Source organism: Ruditapes philippinarum, unplaced genomic scaffold (genome assembly GCF_026571515.1).
Source record: "Ruditapes philippinarum isolate M1 unplaced genomic scaffold, ASM2657151v2 ctg2701_1_1_1_1, whole genome shotgun sequence".
NCBI classification, from domain to species: domain Eukaryota; kingdom Metazoa; phylum Mollusca; class Bivalvia; order Venerida; family Veneridae; genus Ruditapes; species Ruditapes philippinarum.
The window spans coordinates 60,567-67,173 of record NW_026853988.1 but is presented as its reverse complement, the minus strand read 5'-3'; the positions used below and the strand labels follow the sequence as shown (position 1 = coordinate 67,173).

At 33.4% G+C, this 6,607-nt stretch overlaps 1 long non-coding RNA gene across 1 annotated transcript; it reads left to right on the top strand.

Annotated features, from left to right (window-relative positions):
- Window positions 1-3,101: 3,101 nt before the first annotated feature.
- LOC132738627 (uncharacterized) lies at window positions 3,102-5,700 on the top strand. The gene is made up of 3 exons (XR_009626898.1): window positions 3,102-3,233; window positions 3,906-4,093; window positions 4,696-5,700. It is a non-coding gene; the product is annotated as an uncharacterized LOC132738627 (long non-coding RNA).
- Window positions 5,701-6,607: the final 907 nt, after the last annotated feature.

Below are 6,607 nucleotides of genomic sequence, written 5' to 3'. Positions count from 1 at the left end.
CAAACGAACAACAACAAGCTTTTAAATTCAAACTATAAATTTAATTGTGTGAATGAATCAATTGTATATAAATAAATATATAGAACCTATGTTTTCTAATTAGGATTACGTTAAATTTATAGGTTTATAGAAAGAATTGCCCTCCGATATTTAAATAATAACTAGATTTCTAATATTATTTTGCAATTAGCATAAATAAAATGAAGAGAAATAGATTCTCAAATTAAAATTGAAGCACTAAGGCTTCGAAGGAGTACCGGAAGGCCGATACACCTAGCTAGCATAATAAAGAAATGCACGAGTTTATATAGTAAATACAAGTGCAAAAATCACGTGACCAAGTAAACAATTAAACATTGGATAAAAATGGAAAGATATAACCAATGAATAAAGCCGTACTAGATTAACTTCGGCATAAACGACATAATGGCTGCGCCCACGAAATAACAATAATTGAAAGTAGCGTAAGTAAAAATAAAAGGAATATAATTAAAATACGCATTTAAGATGCAAACTATTACACATAATATATCGGACAGACTGTGTGCACAGTGTTGGGGATAGTGGACCAGTTGTTCAGTTTGATAATAAAAACATCAATATGGAAAAAATACAATTAAAAAGTCGGCTACTCATTCATTTATTCAAATAATAAAACATTTTAAGAAAATCAATGACCCCCTGTGGCGGGGCCAATTTTGACCCTAGGGCGTTTTTTTTGTAAAAACTTGGTAGAAACCTATTAAAAGACGTCGAAGCTCTAGCTATTTTGGTTTTTCACAAGATGTTTTAGGTTTTTTCGTTTGGTTGCCATGGTAGCCAGAATTCAGCATGGAATGGAATTCTTTGAACAATTTTTAAAATATCCCTATAATACATAGGCATTCGAGATAAAACAGTTTTTGGAAGGAAATTTTTTAAAAAAAAATTTCCTTTCTATAGTATCGGTCTGCCTATATTAAAAAGAACGAACAACACCTAATTGCATTCTGTTTGAGCTCAATAGAAAATAAGTAGTTAATGCGACCAAGAAAGTAGTGCAGCAGAACTATATGTATACTTTCAAACGTGGATGACTTGAAGAAAAAGCTGATGTTCAAAAAAACTTGAAATGATGATTTTCAATGTTAGCTTACATCAATGGAACATAATCTTAAACGTGTACGAAAAAAAAACATCAGTATTATTACGCATTAGGCCAAAGAAAAGTTTGTGTCCCTGTACCTATGTACAATAAATTGAATATAAATAAGGTGTAATTTTGTAGCAGAGATGCTGAAAAATTTACATGTAAGTCAACCGAAGGGAAATGAAAGTATTTATTGTATATATTTAGCAATTTATTGAATCGCATTTTATGCCACCTCTGATTTTTTTTACGTCAATAACTCAAGAGGAAACAATGGATACAATATGTGGCCTTAAAGAAGCGTACTATTTTCGCAAAAAAATGGTTCGCAAACTTTCATAGAATCAAAGCGTTTGAAACAAAAATATTATTATATAAATAATAAAAAACAAGATTACAATACAAGACTTTCAAAAGTATTCTGGAATTAACGGATGCAATTTGGTAAAACTTGGATTTGACTAGTAGGGCACACCCGCCATTGTTCGGACCAGCGACAGAATAACGTTCGTGTTTTTCAGATTTCTCCATGCAAGACCACAGACACTTGGGGTTTGGAGCTCAAAACGCCTTTAAAATCCAAATAAAATGCATATTTGTCAATCCCAGGTCATGTACTGATCATATATATCAAAAAATCTTAATATATGCCGTTTTGAAAAAAAATCATATTTGAACAACTATAATAATACACAAGATAAAAATGTTCGCCGGAAAAAAATCCGCACCCCTACCGTCATAATCACCATGTATTTTATTCCATTTCCAATATTTTCACATAATCCTTTGGTCCATCGACACAGAAGATATAATTCTTCACGATGATGGTCAATTTTAAACTTCAACGGTAATATAAACAACGCAACAGCCGAAATAAACATCAATATTAACGCCGTTTTTTTCCAACGACAAAATCTTTCGATAAATTCAATGGACCAGACGGCTATGAACGAAGCTATCCGATTATGTGGTTCCCAAACTTAAAAGCGCTGCGCATTTTGCACACGGCAAAGCTGGGGCCACATAATCGGATAGCTTCGTTCATATCCGTATGGTCCATTGAATTTATCGAAACATTTTGTCGTTGAAAAAAACGAGTTGGAATAGGGCCCGGCCGAGCTGTCTCGAGGGCCAAGTACGTTTAAGGGCAGATCTGACCCTGATTCGAATTTACAGTGTTGACTGTTGTGTAGGATTTGCTTTTTCATTTCTATTGTATATAGACTATCTATTAGCATAGAAATAAGTTTATGATATATTATATTTAACTGTTGTGTACAATTGATATTCGATAACTGTATCAAAATTTATCATGGCCCTCTTGATTTTTATTTGGCGAGGTCCGAGGACAGGCAGCCTTTCGCACAGACTGCAATTTGCAGTTGGTATAGTAATTTTTAGTGTTTGATGATCAGAAGATTTTTTCCTTCTGAAAATCATGGACTTGAATAATTCAAATCTGTGTGAAAGCGCAAAGAGAAAGAGACTGAAAATTAATTTATTATTTCTATGGACAATATTGATGTAATAAATTTGTAATAAAACATGTGGGTCAATTTCCAGCAGTAATTGAATCATGACAAAGTATTTTTTATAATTTTATTTTACTTATGGCTACTTGAAAATTTCATGCTGGATGTTTGCTTACCATTACATTTTGCATAAGAGCTCTATGATTGACATTAAAGTCCACGGGCCAATTCATTTCTGATATATCTATAATCTTTCCGATATCTTGTTATAATATTAATGACTGAACATCATTGTAGAATTATAAGGAAAAAATATATATATGTTCATTCTTTGTAAAAATGTTAGAAGACTTGCAAGTTACCGACTTAATCATTGCATTTATTTATTATTGAAAAAATGCTGAACAGCTAGTCTCAACAGTGTTTATAGGCTAGAATTTTCAGTTTGCATAAGGGCAAACATTATTAAATATATTGTTAGTCATGACGGCTTTCCCATTGCTGTCATCAAACTTTAACCTTGTTCATAACTTTTTCAGATCTTGGTGTATTGTCTTCACACTTGGCCACAACAACCCTTCAAATAGACCAGACTAAACTAAATTAACTTGACCACCATATAAACATTCAAGGTAAATGTCTAAATTTTCTTGATTTTTGCTATTAGTGGCTATAACTTTGTTATTTTTGAATGGATTGTCTTCAAACTTGAACAACAATCTTTCAGGATAGGACCTGACTCACTCATAAATGTCCTTGAAGCTTTTGTGATCAGAAGTTGTACAGAATTATACAAACCCAGAGCAATTTCATTCACTTGGTTTTGCAACTTCTGAGAAAATGGATTTTAAAGATAGTTGTTTTCTTGAAATTTCAGGACAGTATAGTAGATAGTAAAGACATTTAATACATACTGTATATACACTATAATTACTATAGTATACTATAAAAATCTTTATGCTTGGACAATTTTAAACAAATTGTTTCTTAAACAGTGTAAGAAATTAGGATTTGAATCGACTAGGCTGGTCAGACTACTAGATTGGAATATTCACTTGTCCAAAAGACATTTCACTAGCTGAATTCATTTGTTCAAAACAGTTGTTTATATTGCCTCTGAAAATACAGTAGCCTGGTCGGGCTTGTTACTGTGAAAAGTTGATAGCCCGAGGAGAAATTTAGTAGTCGGGCTCTCGGACTACTGCTAATTTCGAACACTGCTTAAATTATTGATTTGATATCAACTAACATAATTATTGGGAAACTATATGTATATCTAATAATAATTATATTTTATGTTTCAGAAGTTCGGCCTACATGTCAGATTTATGAATGTGAACAGCAGGATATTGATTTTAAGGATGCTTTAGGGTCAATGATAATGAAATCACGAGAGATAAAGGCTAAAATGTGAGACTGTCAATCTGACTAACCTTGAAGTGAACAAATGGAAAAAATGTTTCTTTCAATAGCATGGGCTTTTAAGGAAGAGGTACATGATTATTTAGAAGTATTTGTATATGATATTTCTTAATTATTATATTTTAATAGCTTTTTTTTTCTTGACTTGTTTAAAGGCAGACACAGGACAGTTTATTTTAAGTCAGTGAGCTTCGGTCACTGGATAGACTATTGTCACAAAAAGCCAAATTTATAAAAAAAGAATTACAGTGTATTTGAATATCTTATACAAGAAATTAGGAACAAAATTAATAGCAAGAACAATTGTGACATGTAACATGTATTTAGGAATTCAGCTTTCTTTACCTTTTTACCTCAGGACAATTCACATTAAAATATTGAATATTCACAGTAAGCAGTGTTAGCACTCCGACATATCTGACATATATGATCATCTTATCATCACTTAGCTGTCTATAGCTTATCAGAATCACTCACATTTATGAATTTAAATAATTTTGAAAAAATTGCTGCTTAGCAAATAGATAAAATACTTGGGGTGTCTGTGACTGATTGGTTTAGTTTCTTGACTTTAAACCTTTAAGCCTTTCACTGCTGTAAGTTCGTGCTCGGCAAGGGTTTACAAGAGGAATTTTAACTTTGCAATTAACTTTTTCTAAACAAATATTTCAGGAAACAGAGGCGCTTATATGATAGAACAGTAAAAGCAGGAGTGATAAGGAAAGATACATGTAGATGTGTCTTCATGTCGGAAACACTAAAGAAATAGAAATATTGTGGTTTTATAAAACTTAAAAGAAATTGGAATATCAGGAGACTGCCTGCCCTTTGCAATGTTGGATAATGAGTTCTTAGATGTGATGTCGAAAGCCTCATGAATATAGTACCATGACTTAATCTAATTAGAAAAAGAAATGACATTGAGGAGAAAACTAGTCACCAGTCTTTCACCAAGAACTAGAGATAACTTTCCAATATTTGAAATATCATAATATGTATAGAACTTTATTGAGCCACCAGTTTTACACCAGGAAAATAAGATCACTTTACTATTTTTAGCTCACCTGTCACAAAGTGACAGGGTGAGCTTTTTTGATCGCTTTTCGTCTGGCGTCCACTTTAAATGACATCTCCTCATAAACCATCAAGCCAATTTGATCCAAACTTCACAGGAATGTTTCTTTGGTGGTCACCTCTAAATATTGTTCATAGAACGCTGGTTGCCATGGCAACCAAAAGAAAAAAACTTAAAGTATCTTCTTTTAAAGAACCCAAAGAGCTAGAGCTTAGACAAAGTATCTTCTTTTAAAGATATGAAACATCTTCTAGTGAGTGTCTACCAAGTTTGCTCAAATAAAAGCCCTGGGGGTCAAAATTGGCCCCGCCCCAGGGGGTCATTGAATTTCCCTATATGCATATAGTAAAAACTTAAAAATCTTCTTTTAAAGAACCAAAATAGCTAGAGTTTAGATATTAAGCATGAAACATCTTCTTGTAAGTGTCTACAAAGTTTGTTCAAATAAAAGCCCTGGGGTCAAAATTGGCCCCTCCCCGGGGGTCATTGATTTTCCTTATTTGTGTATAGCAAAAACTTAAAAACCTTCTTTGAAAAAACCTTAATAGCTAGAGTTTAGATATTAAGCATGAAACATCTTCTGGTAAGTGTGTTCAAGGTTTGTTCAAATAAAAGCCCTGGGGTCAAAACTGGCCCCGCCCAAGGGGTTTCATTGTTTTTAACTTTTTGTGTATAGTAAAAACTTAAAAAATCTTCTTTTAAAAAAAACCAATGAGCTAGAGCCTAGATGTTTAGCATGAAACATCTTATGGTGTCGACCAAGTTTGTTCAAATAAAAGCCCTTGTATAAAAATTGGCCATGCCGGGGTGGGGGTGGTGCAGAGGTCTTTGTTTTACATTATAAGTGTGTAGTAAAAACTTAACATCATGAAACATCTTCTAACGGGTGTCTTACAAGTTTGGTCAAATAAAAGCCCTGGGGTTTAAACTGGCCTCTCTCCAGGGGCCTATATACACTTGGCCCTCTTGTTCAACAATCTTGTTGAAATATGTATGAACAAATCTTTATCAACTTCAAGCTTTTATTGAAGGAATTTGAAATAACTTGGCAGAAATGATTGTTATAATAAGACAATGAGTCATGTCAACATCCAGACCCCTACCTCCAGGGTCAAGGTCGCACTTGCTCATTCAAGGTCAACTTGTCTATTTGAGAGTATATCTCGTGTCCGGTCTTCCCTATCTCTAAAGGGATTTTGTAAATTCTTGCCACAATTGCTCACAATAATGAGAAGATGTGTCATGCTTAACAACAGGTCACCTGCCTCCAAGGTCAAGGTCACACTTGGAGGTCAAATATTAGCATAGCCTGTTACAGGGTATATTTCGTGTCCGGTCCATAACTTTGTCATTTATTGAAGGAATTTGAAGGAATTTGAAAGAACTTGGCACAAATGTTTGTTATAATAAGACGATGATGTGCAACAACCAGACCCTTACCTTCAGGGTCAAGGTCACACTTGCTCATTCAAGGTCAACATTGTCCATTTGAGGGTATATCTCGTGTCC